This window comes from Lithobates pipiens, unplaced genomic scaffold (assembly GCF_037356315.1).
Source record: "Lithobates pipiens isolate NorthernLeopardFrog02 unplaced genomic scaffold, aLitPip1_a1.2 Scaffold_22, whole genome shotgun sequence".
Lineage (NCBI taxonomy): Eukaryota > Metazoa > Chordata > Amphibia > Anura > Ranidae > Lithobates > Lithobates pipiens.
Window position 1 is genome coordinate 160,519,213 of NW_027507784.1, and position 25,788 is coordinate 160,545,000.

The 25,788-nt window shown below is 45.1% G+C and overlaps 1 protein-coding gene across 2 annotated transcripts in view; it reads right to left on the minus strand.

Moving 5' to 3' along the window:
• Positions 1–25,788, minus strand: part of PARD3B (par-3 family cell polarity regulator beta) — a 2,156,380-nt gene that overhangs the window by 943,523 nt on the left and 1,187,069 nt on the right. The window lies entirely within an intron of this gene.

Below are 25,788 nucleotides of genomic sequence, written 5' to 3' on the forward strand. Positions count from 1 at the left end.
CAGAAATAGCAGGCACATAAACTTTGCTAATAGATCTGTGCTTTAAAGTGAACCTGTATTAGGGGAACCAGGTTAGTACTGCCTGATTTGGATAGGTAAAGCCAACACCCTCATGCCTAATACGCACAATGAGATTATCGGACAAAAAATTGTCCTTCTTTTTCTTTTTGCATGCTAGTCTCATATTGAAATAGAAGAGCTTACTAAAGTTACGAAAATTCTCATACAATAGACTAAACATTCGGAAGTGATGTCATGTATTGTATTTTCGGGTAAGAACTGTACTGATTAAATGAAAATCGTATGATCTGGTATCGTACGTGAACATTTTTCATGCTTGTTCCATTGGATACTTTTCCATGAATTATCGTGATTGATTCTCAAAAGCTGAAATCAGATTATTGTACAATCGCTTCGGAAGTGGCTTTTTTCGTACGATTTTCTGATCGCTTTAAAGTTGCATGCATTTACCTTAACTTTACATTCCTGATACTCCTACCAGTCACTACAAACCACCAAAGATCCCTTGGTTCCACATGATCATACTTAGGTATGGGGATAGCCAATTTAGTTGCTTTAACCTAGGAATTTGCCACTGAGGCAGCCAGCTATGACTTGTGGGATATAAAAAGCACATGTGCTTCATAACAGGTTTTTGTAATGTTATTGCGTTGTTTATTTTTTGTTTTTTTTAGCACCTAAACTTGACTTTGTATCAGCTTCTTTCAGTCCCTGTACAGCAAAGCTTAGACTGGTGGCGAATGAAGCAGGGTAACAATACAAACTTTTGTGCTGCAGTGCAAATAAAAACATGCTAATAGAGGGAGAAAGAAGAACTTGACAGACAGAAATACAAATTCTTTGGCAGGTAAAACAAGTCCCACACACATATACATATATATATATATATATATATATATGTATATAGACATGGGGCTGATTAGCTGAGTGGTAGATGCATTTTTTTTGTGAAGTCCATGGCTCTCTCGGCACACTTAGTCTAGGCTACAGCACTTTCCTGTACGGCTCCATTCCTGGTCTCTAGGTAGGGTTTTCCTGTCACCCTACACTCTCTCACTCCTCTGAGACTCTCAGATTCCTTCCAGTCCTTTGGGTAATCTCCTAGTTGCCTCAGCTCAAGGTCTCCCAGACTCTCTAGGCTGTACAAACACTCTTATTCCCATGGGCAGGGAATCTCACCCACATGGAGTACTGTCTTTCAAGTAGATCACCTCTGTCTCCAGATCACACCTTTCTTCTAGCTGGAGGTTCTCAGTCCTTCATTATAAAACCAGTGTGCACCTGCACACACACTCTGCTGGTCTTCAACAAAACCTGGACACTGGGTTGGAGATTTATTCCCTGCTAAGGCATTTAGAAATCTCCAAACTATGGTGCCCAACCTGGGAATACCAAAATCCTGAGAAAGCTGTAAAAAATGTTTTTGCGGCTCAACATCAGAACACTGAAGTCCCACACACTGCACATGCGTGAACCCTGTGACCTTTTTCCAACCATTTTCCCAGTGGCAGGGTCTTGCACCGTGTGTGTAACCGAGACAGACGTAGAACCACATAAAGATGCCACAAGACTCACAAGATAACACAGACCTGAGGTGTGCCCGGATCAGCTGGTCGGTATGCCAGAAAAGAGGGCATACCCAAGATAAGTAATGGATGATTGTAGAAGAGGGGTGTGCAAGGAAGTGCCCTGAAAAGGGGAATGGGTGGGAGGGTATTGCGTACCTGGGCCGACAAGGCATACAGGTGAGTGAGCTGCTTAAATACCCCTCATGGCTCCTCCCATAAATTCAGGCCACCATACTGGCCTTATTTATGGTCGGAGCCCTCCAACCAAGACAGATGTGGAACCACGTAAAGACGCCACAAGACTCACAACATAACATAGGCCTGAGGTGTGCCCTGGTCATTATGCCAGAAAAGGGGGCAAAAATACCAGGATAGGGAATTAATGTTTTATTGTGCATGACACTTATAGAGCAAGCTTGATGAAGGCTTGCTATATTTCAACCTGAGAGTTCGGAATGTACCAGGAAAAGCAGGAAGACTTCCACCTGCCCGACCTATTGATGACGTGGTCTGGTACCGGTGCCAGGAGGCAGCTGAGACTGCATCGATATGAAAGGAGTGCCCAGAAAACTAGCGGGGTTGAGGCCTAGGTTAGCCAGGAGGATAGGAGCATGTCTAATGGGAAAGACAACAATGGGCTGGAGCTAGACTGACTAGGCAGGTGTGACGACAACTGGTTGAGGACCGCTACTGGGCACCAATCATTGTGGGTCTGGAAGAACTTGGTGTTGACCCCAGTTCCGGATTGTTGGGTCTTGGATGATGTTAGGTGTAGCACAAAATGGTCTTGGAGGTGGGTCAGGTGGCACCTGTATATAACCTAGCAACCAGGGTCACTGTAGGTAAGCTCGCCTGGTCATAGAAGACCATAGAAGGCCAGGTAGATAGACACTTGGATGAACAGGCTGGCCACTAACCTGATGGGGGGCCGTGACAGTATAGCCAACATGTCCCAGGACGTGGCACTTGATATGGGTAAGCGCTTGCTACCGGCTATTGGCTGATGTTTCTGGATGCCACGTAGGATAGCCTTGCCCACATGGGCCGTAAATAAGGAAGGCTTTCCAGGGTCGGGTAAGTAGAGAAATAATGGATGCCAGTTAAGTACAGCCATTCTGGGATAAAGTCAGCTGCGTGTGGCAGTATGACACAAAGCCCAGGACGTTCTTGACCCGGGGCATGTGGCTAGAAACCTGCAGTAGGTGTTCCTTGGTAGGCCTTCAGTGTGTTGCGAGACAGTAACCTATTTATGAGTAGGGTTACATTGTGAAGGTGGTCCTTCAGCCCATCGTCAGCTACAACCAAGGTGGGATAGGCGAAGTGGTTGGTTCGGCTCTGGGTTTCAGTAGGAAACAATGGGAAATTGAGGTGGAACAGTGCATCCTCAGAGATTTCACTTGCCCGCAATGTAGATACAGTACACATTGAATTTATAGTGAAGAAATATCTGCCCCAGCCTGCGTAAGAAGGGCATGATGGCCAGGGACTTGGACTTGCCTAGTTGGTAATTTCAGCCGTGGCCAGGTTATCTGTGGAGAAGACCATGGTCTGTCCTACCCAGATATGACCCCAGACCTGAGCTGTTGCAACAATGGGGTTGAGCTCGAATAAGGAGGACATCTGGCTAAACCTGGGGATGAAGAGGATCTCGTGGCCATGGGCCTGCGAATGAATGAGGAGCAAAAATTGCGGCAAAGCCTGTGAAGGCTGCTGCATCTGTTACTATGCGAGGTGATGAAACAGATATGAATATATAGATACAGCGCTCGCAACAGTGCAAAATTACCTCATCAAAATAGTGTAAGAATGTGTCACAAAATAATTCTCTTAAACTACAAATACATGATATTTGCAACAGTGTACAGGTTAATAACAAGTGTATATATAAACAAATACAAAATGATGACAATAAAGTAGATTAAATTAAATAACACTTCAAAAAAGTGCTCTTGTGCTTCAATCTTCTACAAAGTGCAACATGCTCCAAATTTCCACTCTGTGGTGTGACATACTCCCCCCATCTATTTCCCCAGTCACCAGATCTATTGGACTCCTAGCTTTTCAGTTTAAGGGTCAAATAAGCAGAAATCCAGCTGATGGCTTGAACAGGTCCATAAAATATCTCCCCCCAGCACAGCAGTTTATAAATGGAAAGAAAGGGAACTGATAGTGAAGTACTGTAAAATAGGTGTTTATTGAGACTGATGCCACTGGAATGAACAGGGACACACCATTCTAGTTTTTGAAGAACTCATTCCACATTACCAGATCTGCAGCAGCTGCTTGGTCTAGCTAGCCTGAGGACTTGCTTGGGGTCCTGTGCCTGAGAAAGGAAAATGAAGCAATGCCCTGAGGGACAATCCTCATCGCAAAATTAAGCGTCCCTGACAGGGACTACAGCTGTTTCTTGGTGCAAACTCGTGAGATTGTGAAAGCGTGAAAGACTGACCTGATCCGGGACAATTTGTCAGGAAGTAGACTGGCCTGCACGGAGCGGGTGTCAAGGGTGATGCCTAGGAAGGTGATAGACTGGGCCGGGTCTTCCATCTAATGCTCCACTATGGGCATATTGAGGTTGCCAAACACTAACCTTAATTCATCTAAATCTGAGGGGGGCTTGCTGAGCCAATTGGGTTAGGGACTGAGCGAACTAAAAATATTTATTAGACTCATGTGCTATGGCATGTTATTGCCATCATCCCTGAATAGTGAATACAATTGATCAAACCTCAAATATATTTTTCGATACATTGATTGTTCGTTATGTGTTCACAGAAAGTGGCTTCCCTGAAGAAGAAACTATTCACACATACTTTTTGAAACGCGTAGGAAAAATAGCCGCTCACTTTGTCGCATAAATTTATGCATGTGGTCTTATGCTATACTATATGCCAGTACAATAATGTTATTTTATGGATTCTTTTGTACATATAGTTGTAATGTTTTTGTTCTTTTGTATCTATAATAAAATATATTCTTTTATAAATATTTAGTATATTTTTTCATATTGCCTTAAAAATCCCAACCAAGTTTGAGGTTTGATCAATTGTAGGGACTGAGCGAACGTATTGAAGAGCCATGGACTGCCCTTAGAGCCAAAGGTCAGTTTAGTGGCAAAGTAGTATGAGCCTTCCATTTGATGCCTTGCCATTACCACAAGGACAGCTCGATGAGTAACAGTTTGAAGGCATGCGAAATGTCCGCCTTTGGGCAGCCGTGTGCCCATGCCTATACTGATGATGCACTGTATGGCTAGGTCAAGAATGTGGAGGAGGGGGGATTTGGCTGTACGAGGGAGAGCGTAGTTGAAATTGTTGCAAATCTGTGCTGCACCCAGCAACTGGCCAGGCTGCCCCAATTTGTCCAGCTGCGATTGCCAAGTGGTAACAGGAATGCATGCCCTGAGCAGTACAGGAGGTGGAGGGGATAGTCAGGGAAGTCTAGAATCTGTGTTGGAACACCCATTTGCCATATGTGTGGAGGATTAACAGATGGGGCAGAGCAGGGGATATAAGCCTGCATGTGGCAGTAGAAAATGTTGGTGTCCAAGTTGCCCCGATTGGGACCAAATTGGAACTGAGACTGTTTAGTTGCTGCTGCATCTGAGATTGACTAATTGTATTTGTAGAAAGCAAAATATCCAACCCCTCAGAGACTGGCTCAGAATCCACGGGGAGTGTCAGAGGGGCGGAGGCAAGATTTACGCTGTTGGCCCGTGACATGGATAGGTCAAGCTGAACCCAACTGACCTAAGAGGGAAAAGACACACATATGAATGAGTGGTTGTGAACATGTGCCACTGGTAGATGAGCATAGAGAAGATTGAACCAGGTTATAACCCCGCCACTGGTAGACGATTTGCAATAGCGTGCTGCCTCAAACCTTGTGAGGGGACAGAAAACAAAAGGAAGTTGTGTATTGTGATCGTCTGTTGGTAATTGGGAATGGAACTTGTGTCGGAACTTCGAATTGGGTACTTGTGGCAGGTGCTTTGAGGGGGAGGCCGAGCTGTGGAAGCTTGTGATGTCTGTAAAATAAAAATGTGTCATCTTGAGCCATAGATTTGAATCTCTGTGATTCGAATTAGGGCTGACGTGGTGTGTGTATGTTTAAGAATAGTCGAAAAGGTAAGAACAAAAGAAGAGAGACGGAATATGTAAACATAGATGAGAAAAAGGTGAAGAAGAATAACAAAAGAACGACAGGCGCAGTGAAGAAGCCATTTTGCGTTTTAAAGTGTCGAAAACTGTTGAGTGGAAATTTAGGAAATTCAAAAGAATGTGTGAGCCAGGTGAGCCAGGAGGTGACTGGCAAGGTATCCGATACTCGGATGCCCGTCTGCGCTAAGCACAAACCTGTGGACCAGAGCCCAAGGGCATAATGGGGCGAGAAGCTAAAGTCTGGTATGGGTTAAGTAGGAATGTTGTGTTCTGTAGTTTGTGACGTATGTTCGGCCTGCCAACACTTGTACTGTCTACAAGCCCAATATTTAGCATTCTTGTCTGTGTAGGTGAAGGGTCATCCTTCAAAAACAGAATGTAGTGCAAAGAAACATGTGACAGTAGCGAATGCCCGATGAGCAGGCCAAATTGTGTATGTGAAGTGAACGTGGTGAAAAGGGTGCTGCAGAGTTATGTGAGGGTGGAACCTGTGTACTACACACCAGACTCAACGCCCTAGTTGCGAAGTCATGGTTGAGGCCAAGAAAGCTAGTCAACCAAGAACCTGTAAAAAAGGTGACATAAGAGTCCAGATTTTTAACCTGATATGGAATGAACCCTGACCCACCCAGAGTTGTCCCAGAGATACAGCACGCAGTAAGGGGGGATATCTTCCATTAAACAGTTGTCACCAGAACAGGTTTCCCCAAAGAAGAATCCCCCCCCCTCCCCACTGCCTCTTCCTGTGATAATGCAAACGTATTGGATTTCCCAAAAACTTCTGTACTGGAGAAAATGGTTACCAAGCCAAATGAAAAAATTAATCTCTCCAATTAGGACTGACAGAGGTTCTAATCCTTTCTCACAAAAAGGTTTTAGCTTAATGGTAAAGGCAGACACCTTCGGTTGCCTGCTATACAGCTTTAGTCTAATTCTGACTTAGTTTAATTTGTCATTATTAATATTTATTACACAAATTTAGGGTTATAGTGTTCCTGTAGATAAAAGGGTTTAGCACTCATGTGTACCTAAAATATTGGTAAACTTTTTTTACTTTACCTATCATTGTAGAAATGTTCTTCATCATCAAATGTTTTCTTGAAAAAAAAAAATGTCATTTAAGTTTCAAAAATATTCTACATAGAGGCAGAAGAAAACTTGATCCCCTAAAGGCAATCGAAAAGCTCCCTTGATCAACATTTTCACATCTCCCTGTCAAATATTTGAAACCGCTACTAATACTTCTACTGTAGCTTCATTTTATAGTATTTTTTCAGATATGAGCAAATAAAATAATACACAAAATGCATAACTACCTTTTTTTACTTTATAATTTTCCCTGACCTTATTGTCACAGCTTAAAGATTACACAAATTATCCCTGTATTTTAACTTCAAGGATATTAATCATCTTTGGAAGATAGAGTCTGCCTTGCTCTAGTTACACACAGGCAAAAGGTTAATGAAAAACAATTACCAATAATGTTTCATATGGCTCTGGCTCCATTATAGACATGGCCATTCAGAAGGGATCTCCAGCACTAATGGCTTGTTGGATAATGAATTTGAGTTGTGTTCTCAGACGCACTGCCCTTTTAAGACTTAGGAATAGCTAAGCAAGTAGAAACAATAAAAACCTACAATAATTGGTCTCTTTGGTTAGTTGGCTGAATTATTATACTGTGACCCCTCATTAAAGAAAACCATAGGCCATCTTAGTTTTGGCAACCTCATTTCCCACCTACTGACTTATGCAGTATAGCATAGGTCACAAAGAAATGCTGTAAAACTTAACATTCTCATTCTTAAATATACTTCTTTTCTTACAGTGCAAACATTCCAAGTTAAACTCTGAGCAGGCCACCAGTATTACGTTTTTTAAGCCTATTTGAAGCCTTGTTAGACAGTCAGACTGGACAACAAGTATATATATTTTTTTTTTTTACTACTAGGTGTGGACAGCTTGACTACCTCACACAGAGTTCAGTAGTTTGGTTCTCAAGTGGACCAACACTACCTTTTACAGGAGTCTAATCCCCAATGCTGCTAAGGAAACAAGCAATGTTGATTGGTGTTTTGTGGAGCAGGCCTGTTGGACCTCAAACCTTCGACCTAAAAGGTCACTATGCAGTAAACGATCGGCAGGATCCACACATCTTACGACCATCAATCTATTGCCAATCACTATAATGTGAACGAACGGTGAAGCAAACAGGTCCTCGTATCATGGAAATATCGGGATCCGAAGTTTCAAAAGGTCATGTATAAAAAAGAGAACATACGATCTAGTGCTCTCTGTATTGCATTTTTAATAATAAAAAGGAACAAAATTGCACTTACAAACTATTGCACTCAAGCCGAGTGCTAGGCATCCAGACAACAGTGTATGTCAATCCGATGTGATGGTTGCGGGTAATGTCGTGCTTTTAGTATATATACATTAGCGCTAAATATTCTATCTATGCTCTGTTGGACCTCGAACTTGATCTCTTTGACCTTGGGCCGTTTACTGGACTTGTCTTTGCCTGCTGATTCTGTACTGCTTTGCCTGGCTGTTACCAACCTTGGCCTGCTTCCTGGGCTTGCTTTGTCTGCTGACTCAGTCCCTCGTCATCCAGCTGCCTACATAACCGCTCTGCTACCATCTCCTGCTCAGGTGCCAAGCTCCCCTTGGCTACCGGTCGATGCAAAAAGCAGTGTTCCATCACAGGAAGGGCAGAGATGTCTGAGACCGGTTTCCCACTGGTATGACACGACAGCCGTACCACTTTGGATCCGAATTTTCCTGCGATTTGAAGTCCGACATGCGTCCGATTTCAATGAGCAGAGATCCGACTTTGATCCTCGACAATATCAGGCACTGTGTCTGGTATGAATCTTAAGGGGGAACGCCACGCAAAATGTAAAAAAAAACAGCATGGGTTCCCCCCTCCAAGAGCATACCAGGCCCTTCAGTCTGGTATGGATTTTCAGGGGACCCCCACATCAAAAAAAAGAGCGTTGGGGTCCCCCCAAAATCCATACCAAACCCTTATCTGAGCACACAGCTTGGCAGGTCAGGAAAAGGGGGGAGACGAGCGAGCCCCCCCCTCCTGAACCGTACCAGGCCACACGCATCCCACCCCTGATGACTGGCAAGAAGCCAAGAAATGCGTCGGATTCTCAAACTAAGGATGCCCAATTAAGCTTATTTTAATCCTTGATAATATCAATTTTGAGTTTGTACTCATGTGATTTTATGATTTTGATTGGTAATTTATTTCTTATATGAACTGCATCCATGTATATCCATTGATTTGTCTATATTCCAGATTTTCTGATTATGAAAATATATTAATTCTATATCTATATTTATATTACTGTATTACCATTGTATGCATTTAGTTAATGGGGTACCCCTAGTTATTGATTATGAATGAAATCTAAATCATTTCATCTACTCACATGTATTTATCATTTTTATTTTCAATTGACATGCTTAATTTAAAGTCCCACTTGCCCCCCTTTTTTTTTATACAATTTACCCGGGATGGAAGCATGCCATTGTTACTTGGAACTGCGGCAGGTCCCTTAAATCTATAGAATTTGGGTGGAAGACACCCGCTCCTTTCGTGACCATGCTGCACAATTATTCATTAAAGCGGTAGTAAACCCGCATTTTTTTTTTTTTTTTTTTAAACCTGCAAAGCAAAAGGCATAATGAGCTAGTATGCACCGCATACTAGCTCATTATGAAATACTTACCTTAGAACGAGGCCCCGACATCTCGCCCGATCCACGCCGAGGAAGCCGACATGCTCCCTCGGCGTCTCTTCCGGGTATCGCGGCTCCGGCGCTGTGAGTGGCCGGAGCCGCGATATCGTCACTCCCGCGCATGCGCGCGGGAGATTTAAATCCGGCCGGACGAGCGCTGCCGGATTTTCGCGGAGAGAACCCCCTTGTGCGCATGCGCCGCTGCAGTCAGCGGCGCATACCGAGGGGAATATCTCCTAAACCGTACAGGTTTAGGAGATATTTTTTTTACCTACAGGTAAGCCTTATTATAGGCTTTCCTGTAGGTAAAAGTTAAAAAAGTGGGTTTACTTCCACTTTAACCTTATCCTTAGTAAATATTCCTTTGTATGTATATCCCTATTCATTTATAATCCCAGTTTTGGGTTCATAAACCAGCGACTTGAATTATTATTTATATATGTGTTTCCATTAGTTATTGAGAACTTCTTTATTATTTTTTCCATGTTTTTTTTTTCCCTGGAATTTATCCATCGATCAATCGAACATATGGGCTGTGTTTGCTGGGTATGTTGCAGTCGTTTTCCAGGGTTGCGATGTGCTCAGCTCCCTCCCTACCTCCCTTTATGTATCTCAAGGGGTGGTGGGGTTCGATCTCAGTGCATGAGCTGGGACAGACGGTTCACTCCTCCACTGTGCTCCACTAGGCAGGGATCACTCCTTAACTCTACTCTTTTTTTTTTTTTTTTTTCTCCTCTATGCACATACATTGTTTCATTCAGAGCACTGCACACATTTTTTCACACATTTGAATGGATGATTTTGTATTTCCTTATCATCCATTCCCACTTATTTTACACACATTCAGCTTTCTCCTATTTCCCAATCATTTTTGCATATCTCATTCACACACATTTTTCAGTAATTAGCTATATCCATTTAAAACGTTCAATCCAACACTTAGGCCGCGTACACACGCGGGGACTGTTCGCTCAACTTTGTCCGTCAAACAGTTTCAGCGGACAGTCCGCTCAAAATTAGCATGGACGGACTTGCCCACACACGACGAACGAACAGTCCGCTGAAACCGTGCGCGATGACGTGAACGGCATGTACGACGGGACTAGAAAACGACGTCCTATACACTGCAATGCAAGCTTCGGCGTGTAAATCCTTTCTGAGCATGCGCGGAACTTAGTTTGATGAACAAGCCTACACACGAGGGGACTGTTCGCTGAAACAAAGTTTCAGCGGACAGTTTTTCGGAATTTCCGAAAAACTTTGTTCAGCAGACTGTCCGCTGAAACTGTCCGCTGAAAGCCCACACACGAGCGGACTGTCCGCCGAAACACTGTTCAGCGGACAAAGTTGAGCGAACAGTCCCCGCGTGTGTACGCGGCCTTAGTGTTTTGATTTTGTTTGTTTTTTTGTTTTGGGTTTTTTTTTTTTTTTTTTTTGGTGACACATCAATGTGTAAATCAATGATTCCCTATGAGAGCTGTCTTAACTGGTCCAACTTTGAAAAAGGTTCCTGCACTACCTTGATCCGACTTTGGTCCCGCTTCAGCCCATTGAATATCATTGAAGTTGAATGAAAGTTGAATCCTTGTCCTACCATCGGACTTGTGACATCCAACATGGTGATTACAGCAACAGTAAAAGGAATTTATGTCAAACTGGAATTGTTTTAATTGGTCAAAGGACAAGTTGTACTATCTCAAAATCGGAGCAAAATCTTATCTTGTTCATTCAAGTCGGATAGAAGTAGGACCGATATCACAGGGCAAAGTAGGATGGCAGTCATACAACAGTTGTGTGGTACCAGTGTGAACCTGGCTTAAGGCTGGGCTCACGCTGGTATGACATTACTCACCGACTTCGGGAGCACATCATATGATGTGTACAAATCAATGGTTCCCTATGAGAGCCGTCTTAACTGTTCTGACACAAGTCGGTCCGACTTTGAAAAAGGTTCTTGCACTACTTTGGTCTGACTTTGGTCCTACTTCAGCCCATTGAATATCACTGAAGTCAGATCAAAGTAGAATTCTTTTCCTAACCATCCGACTTGTCAAACCTGCATGGCGATTACAGCAGCAGTAAAAGGAATATATGTCACACTGGGATTGTTTTGATTGGTCAAAGGACAAGTCGTACTATCTCAAAGTCGGAGCAAACTCTTATCTTGGTCATTTAAGTCAGATGGAAATATGACCAATGCAGGACCGATGTCTCAGGGCAAAGTAGAATGTAGAACGTCAGTCGTATAACAGTCATGCCATACCAGTGTGAACCCAGCATAAGACGGGATTGCCATCTTGCCTGATCCGACTTGCATGTGACTTGTGCTCTGATGATCTTGAAGGGGAACTCCACGCCACGACATGCACTGTTGCCGCCCACCCCAAAGCACCTTATCCCCATGTTGATGAGGACAAGGGCCACTTCCCGACATCCCTGGCCGTTGGTTGACGGGGTCTGCGAGGGGCTTATCGGAATTTGGGAGCCCCTTTTTATAAGAAGGCCCCAGATCCTGGCCCCCCACCCTATGTGAATGAGCATGGGGTACATCGTACCCCTACCCATCGACATGGAGGAAAAAAGTGTTAATAAAAAAAACACACTAGACAGTTTTTTAAAGTAATCTATTAGACAGCTCCAGGGGTCTCTTCGGCCTCCTCTGCTATCTTCTGCTCTTTTGCTAGCCTTGCCCCGATCTTCTCTGTCGTCTTCTTCCCTCTTCTCTTTTTCCGATGTTGACACGACGCACTCTCCCGATGTAATGCCGTGTGCGTGGTGCGCAACGACTTATATAGGCATGGGGCTTGGTGACGTCATAAGGAGTGAGGTCACCAGATGACATCACCCGGTGACCATGCCCCATGCCTATATAAGTCGTTGCACACCCGGCATTACATCGGGAGAGAGTATCGTGTCAACATCGGAAGAAGACCGGAGGGAAGAAGACAATGGAGAAGACCGGGCCAACACTAGCAAAAGAGCGGGCAAAAGAGAAGAAAAGCCCGGCAGAAGACACCAGAGAGCAGAAGAAGAACCGGGGACCGGGAGAAGAGGCCAGAGAGTGGGAGAAGAGGCTGGAGAGTGAGCGGAGAAGTCGGAAGAGACCCCCGGAGCTGCCTAATAAATGACTTTAAAAACCGGTCTAGTGTGTTTTTTTGTTGACACTTTTCCCCCCAGGTGAATGGGTAGGGGAACCCTGGCTGTTGGTTGTCAGGAAGAGGCTCTTGTCCTCATAAATATGGGGACACGGTGCTTTGGGTTGGGGGGCCGCAGGGCGGCCCCCTGGCCCAAAGCACCGGCCCCACCATGTTGAGGGCATGTGGCCTGGTATGGTTCAGGAGGTGGGCGCTCGTCCCCACCCCCTTTCTTAACCGGCCACGCTGCGTGCTCGGATAAGGGTCTGATATGGATTTTGGGGGGATCCCCACACCGTTTTTTGGGGCGTAGGGGGTTCCCCTTAAAATCCATATCAGACCTAAGGACCTGGTATGCTCCTGGAGGGGGAACCCATGCTGTTTTTTTATTTAAAATCTGGAGTTGAGTTCCCCTCAAGATTCATACCAAACACAGTGCCTGTTATTGGCGGGGATCCAAGTCGGATCCCCATTCATTGAAGTTGGACACATCTCTGACTTTAAGTCGCAGGACAAAGTCTGATCCAAAGTAAGATGAGTGGCGTGTCGCACCAGTTTGAACCCGGCCTCAAGATCACAGAGCACAAGTTGCGTGCCAAAGTCGGATCAGTTAAAACGATCCGACTAGTGATATTCAATGGACTGAAGTAGGAACAAAGTCGGACCAAAGTAGTGCAGGGAGCATTTTCAAAGTCTGACTGACTTGCGTCAGACCAGTTAAGACGGCTCTCATAGGGAAAAATAGATTTTCACACGTCATGTGCCATGAGCTCCTAATGTCGGAGGTTTGTCGTACCAGTGTGAACCCGTCTTCACTGCTGCTGTAATCACCATGTCGGAAGTCACAAATCAGATGGTTAGGACAATGATCCGACTTTGATCCATCTTCAATGATATTCAGTGGCCTGAAGTAGGACCAAAGTTGGACCAAGGTAGTGCAGGAACCTTTTTCAAAGTCGGACTGACTTGTGTCAGACCAGTTAAGACGGCTCTCATAGGGAATCATTCATTTACAAATGTCATGTGACATGTGTTCCCAAAGTCGGAGCTTATGTTGTACCAGTGTGAACCCAGCCTATGGACCTGACTTTGCCCTGCGACTTGAAGTCTGACATCCAATGTACCCCATATTCATTCAAGTAGGGTGGGGGCCAGGATCTGGGGGCCCCCTTGTTAAAGGGAGCTTCCAGATTCCGATAAGGGTTGTTGGGAAGAGGCCCTTGTCCTCATCAACATGGGGCAAGTCACTCGCTCGTCACCACCCCCTTTCCTGATCTGCCAGGCTGTGTGCTCGGATAAGGGTCTGGAGTAGATTTTGAGGGTGAGCCCATGCCGTTTTTTCGGCATGGGGGTTCTCCTTTAAATCGATGCCAGACCAAAGGTATAGTCTTGGGGGGGACCCATGCAGTTTTATTTTTCATTTGGCGTTGAGTGTCCCTTCAAGATCATCAGAGCATAAGTTGCATGCCAAAGTCGGATCAGTTAAGACAGAGATTCTACTTTGATCCGACTTCAGCGATATTCAATGGGCTGAAGTAGGATCAAAGTCGGACCAAATTAGTGAGGGAAGCATTTTCAAAGTCGGACCGACTTGTGTCGGACTAGTTAAGTGGGCAATGTCGGACCGTGTGTCGGACTAGTTAAGTGGGCAATGTCGGAGCATTTGTCGTACAAGTGTTAACCCGGCTTAAGAGGAGGTGTGGTAGCCTCCACCTGGAAAATAACTCAGATGTTTTGATAATTCATTATGCACAGATCAGTTGTTTATAAGTTTAATATTTCACATTTGGCAACGATCTTTGTATATATTGGCAAAGGAAAGGTTTTCTTTAGGTCACAAGATCATTTCTACCATAGCATATTGATCGATTGATGATGTGTTTGTATTGTGCACTCCACTGGTAGAATTGTATTAAATGACATCTCTATGAAACTGAAGTTTTTCATTAGTGTCATTGACCATGTGAGCAAAATCCAGCCAGCCCTGACTATTATTTAGTGCTAAGTGAAATGAGACTGACATTTGTCCATAAATCATCAGCATCGCATAGAAAAAAAGCAGAAATATATACGGTATTTGTATAGCTAATACTACACCCATCACGCTCTATAATATATTCAATAATCCTACTTTTCCTGAAACATCAACTTTTTGGGACCTGAAATAAAACAAACCCTAGTTTTCAATGGTAATTTCAATGAGCATGATATTGAGTCTTGAATAAAATTTTGTACTGGAATGCTGGAGGGCATTTTCAGAAATATTACAACAAATATATCTTACCTGAGGGCAAGGTCATATTATGCTATTTCTGAGACAGTGCTAGGTGACTTCAGCATAAAGTAAATATAAACTCCAAATGAAGGATGTTGCTTGGTGTTCAAATGCACTTCAATGGGACATGTTGCGTCTAGAGAAATGCAGCATAACAAACACCTGCCATGGTGTGCAGCACCTTTAAAGTGGAAGTAAACCCTCCTATTGTTTTCAGGCAAGGGAGCTGCCATCTTGGCCTCTGTTTAACCCTTTCACGACTAAGCCTATTTCTGACATTTGTTGCTTGCAAGTTAAAATCCGTATTTTTTGCTAGAAAATTACTTAGAACTCCCAAACATTATATATTTAGCAGAGACTCCAGAGAATAAAATAGCGATTGTTGCAATATCTTATGCCACACTGTATTTGTGCAGCAGTCTTTCAAATGCAATTTTTTAGAAAATAAGACATTTTCATGAATTAAAAAAACAAAACTAAACAGTAAAGTTAGTCCAATTTTTTTATGTAATGTGAAAGATGATGTTACGCTGAGTAAATAGATACCCAAGATGTCATGCTCTGAAATTGCGCAAACTCGTGGAATGGCGACAAACTACGGTACCTAAATATCTCCATAGGCAGCGCTTTTAAAAAAATAAAACGGATACCAGGTTGGAGTTACAGAGGAGGTCTAGTGCTAGAATTATTTTTCTCACTCTGATGAATGAATGAATGAATAACTTGTATAGTGCTACTTATGCAAACTAAATCGCCTCAGGATGCTTTTGCTGCCAGTGTCCGTCTGGGTTTTCAGAATAGATGGGTCTTGAGCTTTTTCCTGAAGGCCAGATCGTTTTCCTCCGAGCGGATGTCCGCGGGTAGAGCATTCCATAGCCATGGTCCTTTGTAATGCGAATCTTCTTTTGACTTTTAATTTATAACGGGTCTTGGGGCTGTGGAGGAGGTTGTGGTTAGTTGACCGGAGAGTGTGAACTGGGGTGTAGTGCTTTATTTTGTCACAGAGGTATTGCGGGGCCTTTCCTTGTGCACATTTGTAAGTGAGGTCTTGAATGTAACTCAATCCTTCATGGCTAGCCAATGGAGTGTCCTCAGGGATGGGGTGATTGATACCCATGGTTTTTTCCAGTTACCAGTCTGGCTGCTGTGTTATGGACGTTTGTAGACCTGAAATTTGATATTTTGGACGTCCTAGGTAGAGGGAACTTGCGTAGTCGAGTCGGGAATTGATGATTGTTCCAACTACTGCTGCTGTATCTCCTTTCAGGATGAAGGGGATGAGTCTACGCAGTAGGCGAAGAAGTTAGTGGGATCCACTGACCACTGATCCTACTTGTACATCCACTGTCATGTTTGAGTCAAAGATGACTCTGAGGCTTTTGGCTTTAGTGCTGAGGTGATGGGTTGTCCGAGGATGGTGAGTGGTGTGGACATTGTGCCAGGGTTTTTGTTTTGGTTTGCGTGAAAGAAGAGGATTGAAGAAGAGTGATCCCTGAGGGACTCCGCATGTAATTTTTCATGCTACCGAAGTGAACGTTCCTAATTTAACTTTCGGAGATTGGTTCTCTAGGAAGGATGCAAACCAGGGTAAGTCTGAGTCTGCAACTCCAGCTACTTCTGTGAGACGAGTGAGCAGGGTTTTGTGGTCTACTGTGTTGAACACTGCACTGAGGTCCAGCAGCACCAGGAGACACAATTCTTCTTCATCTGCTGCTTTTGAGGAGCACAGTTTCTGTCCCATGGCCAGGGCGGAAACCCGATTTTAGTGGGTCCAAGAGTTTATGGGTGTCCAGATGGAGTTGTAGCTGTTGTACTACTGCTTTCTCAATAATTTTGGAGAAGGTGTTGAGGCTTGTGACAGGTCTGCGGTCATTTGGGTCTTTGGGATTGAGGTTAGGTTTCTTTAGGAGAGGTTTGATTGTGCCTTGCTTGAGGGAGGTCGGGACGATTCCTTCTTTAAATTACTGGTTTATGAGGTATGTTATGTTAGGTGCCAGGATGTCGGTACAGTCTTTCAGAAGTTTTGTGGGAATGATGTCGTTTGGCGATGTGCTGTCTCTGAGGTTTCTGATGATGGTTTTGGTGGGGTCAATGGTGATTAGGACCAGAGTAAATCTCGGTGGTTGTAGAAACGTTGTGTTTTTTTTCTTATTGTTCTTGAAGATGAGGTCGAGGGTATGGCCCGAAGCATGCGTGGGAGCATTTATCAGTTGCTGCAAGCCTAGTACTTCCAGTTTGTTGATGCAAGCGGTAGCAATGGAGTCCTGTTGCAAATAATTGAAGAACTCTGGATGGCCGCACTCCAAGAAATTCAAATGTCTTTTTGTGAAGCAGAATCACACAAAAGTGGGTCACAGCAAAGCACAATAGCGAACGCGTTTCACACTACCAAGAGTGCTTACTCATAGCTGATGGAGTCCTGGGAGGAGTTTGCTGAGAGATTAAAGTCCCCAAGTAGCAGGAGATTTTTGGTTTTCAAGGTGTATGTAGAGATGAATTCGATAAAAGGTGCAAGGAAGTGTGTCTTTGGTCCCGGTGGTCTATAGAACAGTAGTATGAGAAAGGGGTCCTGGGGTGTTGTTTGACATTGAAGTGTGAGTGTTTCCATGAACGGCAGTGAGCTCTGTAAAGTTGCTTTTGTAAATGTGAGGTGAGATTTGTAGATCACTGCTAGGCCACCTCCTCTTTGACCGACTCTGTGCTCAGTGAGGATGCGGTAGTTCTCAGGCAATAACTCTGCTAGAATGTTGTTACAGTCAGGTGTTAGCCAGCTTTCTGTGATGAAGAGACAGTCTGTGTTGTGTTGAGTGATAAAATCATGAATTTCGTGTTGGTGCTTCACTGCTGATTTAGTGTTGATCAGGACGCATGATAGGTGTTGTCCTGGATGTGGTGTATCCCTGTTTTGGATGGTTGGTTTCAAATTTGTTCTTAAAGGTTGTTCTTTTAGTAGTATTGTTAGGGTGGTGGTTGGTAATGTAGTAGCAGTATTCCTTAGGCTGCAGAGGGTGTCGAATAATTGATGGCACACCTGATGGGAGAGTGCTCTGGGGTGCGTGTTATAAAGTGAGTGGCTTGAGGTGCCATGGCGCCGCTCAGACCCTGTCTTCAAGCAGAGTTGGTGCGGCGGTGATTGGTTGTGTGGTGGTGGAGGGGGAAGCAGCGATGCGTGCTGCAGGCTGGGGCAACCCGAGTAACATCGGGAGGAGATGTCCATTGAAAAACTGAAGAGTTAAAGTAAAAAAAAAAGTTTAGACTAAGTTTAAAAGTCTTAAAGTTAGTAGAATTCTGTCCTTTTTCTGTCTAGGGTGTAGCAAGATGTGTCTAGGGAACAGGAACCACACTGGAGCAGAGATTCTTGCAGCTCTGCAGGGACAGGCCCAGAGGTGGTACGCTTCTATATCCTTTTGGCTGGTCCAGGTGTAGCAAGATGGCCGCTGTCAGCACTGGAGGCCGTAAGATGGCAAACAGCCAGATTTTCCTGCAATCACTCAACCAGACTCAAAAATACAGAGCAGGACCAGAGCAGGGGATGCTGATGTACCATCTGTGTAAGCATGAATGTTCTCTGGGCCAGCAGGTGTAAGGATGGTGCTAGATTGAGGCACAGGAGGCCGGCAGACCACTATTGAGTGGGGCTGATGGCAGCCAGGTAATCCAGCCGGCAGGGTGAAAAATATATTGCGGCGATACCTCACATATGTGATTTGAACACCGTTTACATATGCGGGCGCAATTTACGCGTGCATTTTCTTTGCTGCGCAAGCTCGCGGGGACAGGGGCACTTTAAAAAAAATAGATTTTTTCTTATTTATTTGATGACATTGTCACTTTAAAAAAAATTTGATCACTTTTATTGCTGTCACAAGGAATGTAAAGATCCCTTGTGACAGTAATAAGTGGTGACAGGTACTCTTTAAGGACTTTTAGACCCCCGATCCCTCCTTTACACTTCAAGGTATTCAGATCGGCAAAAACTGTGATTCTGAATACTGCCATTGGCAGCGCTGAGGTGGCGTCGCTTCTGTGTTTACAGAAAGAAGACGTTTCCGGCTTTGTGCCAGTCCTCCTCTAGCCGGCAGAAGTGCCGGATCGTGTCTCGGGTCTCCCGGTGGAACGGAAGGCCTGGTAAGAGTGGCAGAAAGGGGGGGGGGCGTCCCCTCTCTCTCTCAACTGTGATAACAGCCGAGCGACTTTTAGAGCACAACCAATGTGACTGTTTTTTGAAACAGTTAAATCAATGGGTTAACGTCCGCTTTAAAGTCAACAGGATTTTTTTGACTTTCATTTCATATGTATTCCAAATGCACATTACCTACATGGAAACAACACCTGTCCACATAAGACCTTAATTTGCTAAAGACATAGAAGAAAAGCAAAGAGGGTGCACTGGTCTAGTGCATTATCCAACATGAATTTATTGTAAGAAAAAAAAATATATATATATAAAATGTCTACTCACAAATAGGGATGGGAGAACAGTTCGGCCCAAACATTGGCTGTTCGCACGTTCTCCAACCAACCAAATTATCGGGGCATTTGACCGTTTGTTCAGCCCACTGAACGACCACAATGCACTGTGCTGCCGCACAGTGCATTGAAAGCCCTGATTGGATGAAGTAATGAAAGCTTTGCCCAATCAGGGCACAGAGCACTGTCAGAGACATGATTGGACACTGTCATGACGACTCTATCCAATCATGGCTCATTGTTGTTAGTCCCGCCCCACACTATAAAAGTATTATTTCAATAACGTGCTATTCTGATTCTATTGTCAGTGTAGAATATCAGTTTAGTGTGAATCTAGGGATAGTTCAGTGTAAGTGTAGTGTGACCATTCATATTTACATTAGTGTGAATGTAAGGATAGTTCAGTTAATGTGAGGGTAGTGCAACCAACATTCATCTTTACATTAGTGTGAAAGTAGGGTTAAAAGTTACACAGTATATTTCAGTGCGTTACGTGATGTTTAACGCAGTACATTACTGTGCGTTCGTTTAGGCTTAATGCAGTATATTTCAGTGCGTTACTTTAAGTTTAACGCCATACAGTTCAGTGTATTACTGAAAGTTTAACGCTGTATATTTTGGCGCGTCATCTTCTGTTTAAGGCAGTACAGTTCAGTGCGTTACTGCAAGTTTAAGGCCGTATATTTCAGTGCGTTACGTGATGTTTAACACAGTACATTTCTGCGTGTTAGTGAACGTTTGAGGCAGTGGCTAAACCTGCCTCCTTTTCCACAGCTATTCCTGCTATAGCCTCAGCATCAGGCATGGAGAAGTCAGCTAATAATTAATAAGTCAGTTATTTGAACACAGCGTCAGCTGCTTGCTCCTTGACAATGTATAGCCATTACTTGATGAGGTGTTGGTTCTGAGGTTGAGGAAGGCAGGAACATGAGCCTACAGAGAGAGGAGAAACCTGGTACACAACTTGGTCGTCATGTTGCTCTAGCCGCAGTGTATTGCCAAGTTGTCTCCAGTGGTAATGAGGATGGAGGAGAAGATGATGAGGTCACTGACGTGACTTGGGTGCCAGATAGAGCAGAGGAGGAAAGTGAGGGTGAGGCACAACCCCAATAAGGCAGCCATCATGGAAGAGTAGAGAGCAGCTACAGTATTCCATCACATTGTGGAGCTGTTATCTCCAGGCCCACTTCCCAAAGCTCAGCTGTCTGGGCCTTTTTTTTTGCACATGATCATACTGTTTCAATTTGCAAACTTTGCCTCAAGCACATCAATTGTGGCAAAAACACCAGCCATTTGAACACCACATGCTTGACAAGACATTTAACCTACCACCACAGCCTGTTGGCAAGAGCACCTGAAAGCCACTCAAAAGGGTCGCAAATTTGTTCCCCCTCCTTACTCACCTCAGTCTGCCCCCTGCTATACCTGAGCCCCCCCCCCCCCCCCGATCATAGCATCCTCCACTAACAGGGATGATGCTGCAGCGGAAACAAATACAGTCACTGCCACCCCGAATGCTCAGTCTAAATGCAAGCTTGTCAAAGCTACTGGCTCTCCAACTTTTGCTTTTCTGTCTGGTGGATTCTGCCCCCTTCCGTGAATTCACAGAATGTGCTCTACCACAATGGCAGGTTCACAGTCACTATTTCTTTTCACATAAGGCCATTCCAGCTCTGTACCATCATGTGTAAGGCAATGTTGTGGCATCATTGGGCAAGGCAGTCAGCCACAAAGTTCATGTTACTGCTGACACGTGGTCCAGCAAGCATGATCAGGGACAATATACTTTGTTCACAGCACACTGGGTAACTCTGCTTGCAACTCGGAAGGAGGCAGGACAGGGCTCACTGCTGAAGCTTGTTGTGCCCCAATGTCTCCAGTGGTGATGATGCCAGATTTGTCAGCTCTACCCCCTCCTCGTCCACAGCCTCCTCTGCTGAATTGTCCTCAAGTACTCCCTAAAAATTGATGCCCCTATTCAATGAGTCAGGCTAAAAGGTGCCATGCAGTGCTTCAGCTGGTGTGTCTAAGGGACAAGAACCACACTGGAGCAGAGATTCTTGCAGCTCTGCAGGGACAGGCCCAGAGGTGGTTTACGCCATGACAGCTGGAGCCAGGAATGGTGGTGTGTGATAATGGCACAAACCTCCTGTCTGCCCTTAGACAGGAAAAGTTGACACATATGCCATGCCTTGCACCTGCCCTCAATTTGGTGGTGCACCATTTCCTAAATAGGTACCCAGGGTTGGAAGATCTGCTAAAGCAGGCCAGAAGAGTTTGTAGCCATTTCAGGCAGTCATGCACAGCCAGTGTTCGGTTTGGCTGAAATTCAGTGGAAATTCCACCTGCCCATAAACTACCTGATCTGTGAGATGCCCACAATGCTGCAGAGGCTGCACATGCAGCAGAGGGCCATCAACGAGTACCTGTGTGAGTATGGCACAACGACAGGCTCAGGCCAGCTTGGCTTTTTTTTTCTTCACGTGAATAGAAATAAAAATTATATATCTGCGCTAAGTGATAGATGAATTAAACGATGTGAAAAAATTGTCAATTAATGACCTGTAGCTCAGCACTATAACCCAGATACAGGGCACAAAATAAAAATACAAAATATAAAGTGCAGCGCTAGGTTTAAGCACAAGATGATCCTGTGGATAAAAACATATATGAAAGTAAATATAAAGCCCCATACACACTATCAGTTTTTCTGCTGATTTTTGTCTTCATATTTACCAAAACCATGTAGTGCAGGGGCATGTCTGATTGCATACAAATTGAAACTCCCAAGGTTTGACCTCATATTATATGGTTTTGGTAAATCTGAAGGAAAAAAATCAGCAGAAAAATCTGATAGCGTGTATGGGGCGTAACACTGTATTATTGAAGTGCAATATGACCATAGACATTAAATAGCATAACGAAAAATGGAGAAATAAGAGATCTTCAACGCACTTCATGGTAGGAAGTGGATATCTCAGAGTAATCATTCAAAGGGAAAGAAGGTGCCACCATCCATACTGAATATAGCAAATACAGAGCAAAATGGGACTTGGGGATAGGGATGAGCCGAACACCCCCCCCGGTTCGGTTCGCACCAGAACTTTCGAACGGACCCCAAATTCGTATGAACATTAAAACCCCATTGAAGTCTATGGGACTCGAACGTTCGAAATTAAAAGTGCTAATTTTAACGGCTAATATGCAAGATACTGTCCTAAAAAGGGTTTGGGGACCTGGCTCCTGCCCCAGGGGACATGGATCAATGCCTAAAATGTTTTTAAAAATGGCCGTTTTGGCGGGAGCACTGATTTTAATGACGATTAAAGTGAAAAAAAAGTGAAATATTCCTTTAAATATGGTGCCTGGGGGGTGTCTGTAGTATGCCTGTGAAGTGCCACGTGTTTCCCGTGTTTAGAACAGTCCCTGCACAAAATGACATTAAATGGAAATATCATCATTTAAAACTGCTTGCGGTTTTAATGTTATATCTGGTTCCTGCAATATGGTTGAAAATCATTGAGAAAAATGGCATGGGTAGCCCTCCCTGCCCATTACCAGCCCCTTTGGGTCTTGTACCCATATTAAGGGGAACCCCATACCCATATTAAAAAAAGGAAATGCGTGTGGCCCCCAGGGGAGATGTAGGAGATGTTTGCAAGTTGGATGTTTGAAAGTAGGGGCCTGCCCTATATGCTCTGCAGAAATGGCGGAACAAGGTGTTGGTTTTGCCACAACATTGTAAGCCCTCAAAGTGACTCTTGGTGGGCGCTGGAGCGCCCTGCTGTGAACGATTATATCAAGAATTGTAATTACATGCCATTGTTGAACAGTGGTATAAAAATTGACCTTTGGTGGTTGTGGTGCTGGTGCCACAACACTATAAGTCCTCACAGTTACTCTGGGTGGGCACAGGAAGGGGCCCTCCTGTGAAATATTATATCAAGAATTGTAATTACATGTCCCTGTTAAACAGGGGCAGAAAGATTGGGCCTTAGGCACTGGTGCCACCACACTGCAACCTCTCCCATATACTCTAGTTTTATTGCAGGAATTAGCCCTGCTGCAAAGCATTGCATCAAAAGTTGTAATTAAATGCCCCTGTTAAACAGGGGCAGAAAAATTGGGCTGATGGCATCACCTAGAACCAGAAATGTTCTTCTAACATACCAGCGGAGGAGGAAGAGGATAGACAATCAACATAACAGGACAGTCACTCAGCATCAGCATAGGCAGTCTTGAAGGGATGTGATATTTCAAAAAAAAATATTTGGTTACATCAGCTTCAGGTGCTTGGTAGCTGTGGGTGATCCAAGACTGATTCATCTTGATGAAGGTCAGTCGATCAACTGATTCGGTGGACAGGCGCACCCTGTGATCTCTAACAAAGCCACCAGCAGCACTGAAGGTGCGTTCCGAAAGAACACTGGATGCAGGACAGGCCAGTAGCTCAATTGCATACTGTGCAAGCTCTGGCCAGTGATCCATCCTCAAGACCCAGTAAGCCAGAGGATTTTCATGGGAAAGGTGTCCAAGTCTGACCTTGCCCCTAGGTATTCCTGCACCATGTAAATCAGACACTGGCGATAGTTGCTGGAACCGATCATACCTTGGGGCTGCGGACTAAAAAATTGTCTGAAAGCATCAGGCGGCCACCTTCTCCACCGCTCCTTCTGACCGATGCCTCAGCAACACGTTGTCCAGGACCAGGAGTTTGTAACCTCCCAGTTTCTGGGAACGCGTTGCACAGACCTTTCTGCAAGGCCTCCCAGAGATGTCTCATCCTCTGCTCCTTCTGCGATGGCAAGATAAGGTCGGCAACCTTACCCTTGTACCGTGGATCAAGGAGAGTGGCCAGCCAGTAATGGTCCCTCTCCTTGATCTGAAGAATACAAGGATCCTTCCGCAGGCTTTGCAGGATCAGGGAGGCCATGCAGCGTAGGTTAGCTGAGGCATTCGGTCCGGAGTCCTCTGGGTCACTAAGGACAACATGATCCGCAGCTACCTCCTCCCAGCCACGTACAAGTCCACGTGTTTCTTGGGACTGTAAATCATCCCTACAAGACTGCTGCTGCTGATGCTGAGTGCCAGCCTCCACCTCCATGCTGACACAATCATACTCCTCCTCCTCTTCCTCCTCCTCATCCTCTTCCTGTGTGATGGGTGGCACAGCAGGAACACTGTCTGGATAAAGGGGGCCTTGAGAGGCAAGGAAGTCCTCCTCTTCCTGCCTCTGTTCTGCCTCAAGTGCCCTGTCCATTACTCCACGCAGCGTATGCTCCAAGAGGTGGACAAGAGGTACAGTGTCACTGATGCATGCACTGTCACTGCTCACCATCCTTGTGGCTTCCTCAAACGGTGACAGGACAGTGCATGCATCCCTGATCATGCCCCACTGGCGTGGTGAGAAAAAACCGAGCTCCCCTGACCCTGTCCTGGTGCCGTAGTCACACAGGTACTCATTGATGGCCCTCTGCTGCGTGTGCAGCCACTGCAGCATGGCCAACGTTGAGTTCACCTGGTGGGCATGTCACATATAAGGCGGTTCTTGGGCAGGTTCAACTCCTTTTGGAGCTCAGCCAGCCGAGCACAGGCATTAAATGATCGGCGGAAATGCACACAGACTTTCCTGGCCTGCTTCAGGACATCCTGTAAGCCGGGGTACCTACCCAAGAACCGCTGCACCACCAGGTTAAGGAAATGAGCTACACAGGGCACATGGGTCAGTTGTCCCTGTCGGAGGGCGGAGAGGAGGTTGGTGCCATTGTCGCAAACCACCATTCCTGGCTTAAGCTGGCGTGGCGTCAACCACCTCTCGGCCTGCCCCTGCAGAGCTGACAAAACATCCGCCCCAGTGTGGCTCCTGTCCCCCAAACAAACCAGCGCAAGCACGGCATGGCATCGTTTTGCCTGCGTACTTGCGTAGCCCCTGGAATGCCTACGGAGCACCACTGGTTCTGAGGACAGAGCACTGGAAGAGGCCATGGAGGAAGAAGAAGAGGAGGGGGTGGAGGAGAGAGGTGTGTCACAACCAATAGTAGCATTTTGGAGGCGTGGTGGCGGAACAACCTCCAACACTACTGCACCTTGTCCTGCATCCTTCCCAGCTGCCAGAAGATTGACCCAATGGGCCGTGAAAGACAGGTAACGTCCCTGTCCATGCCTGCTGGACCATGAGTCAGCGGTAATATGCACCTTACCACTGACCGCCCTGTCCAGCGAGGCAAGGACATTGCCTTCCACATGCCGATAGAGAGCCGGAATCGCCTTCCGTGAGAAAAAGTGGTGTTTGGGGACCTGCCACTGAGGAACCGCACATTGTACAAACTCACGGAAGGGGGCCGAGTCTACCAACTGAAAAGGCAGCAGTTGAAGTGCTAGCAATTTAGCCAAGCTAGCATTCAACCG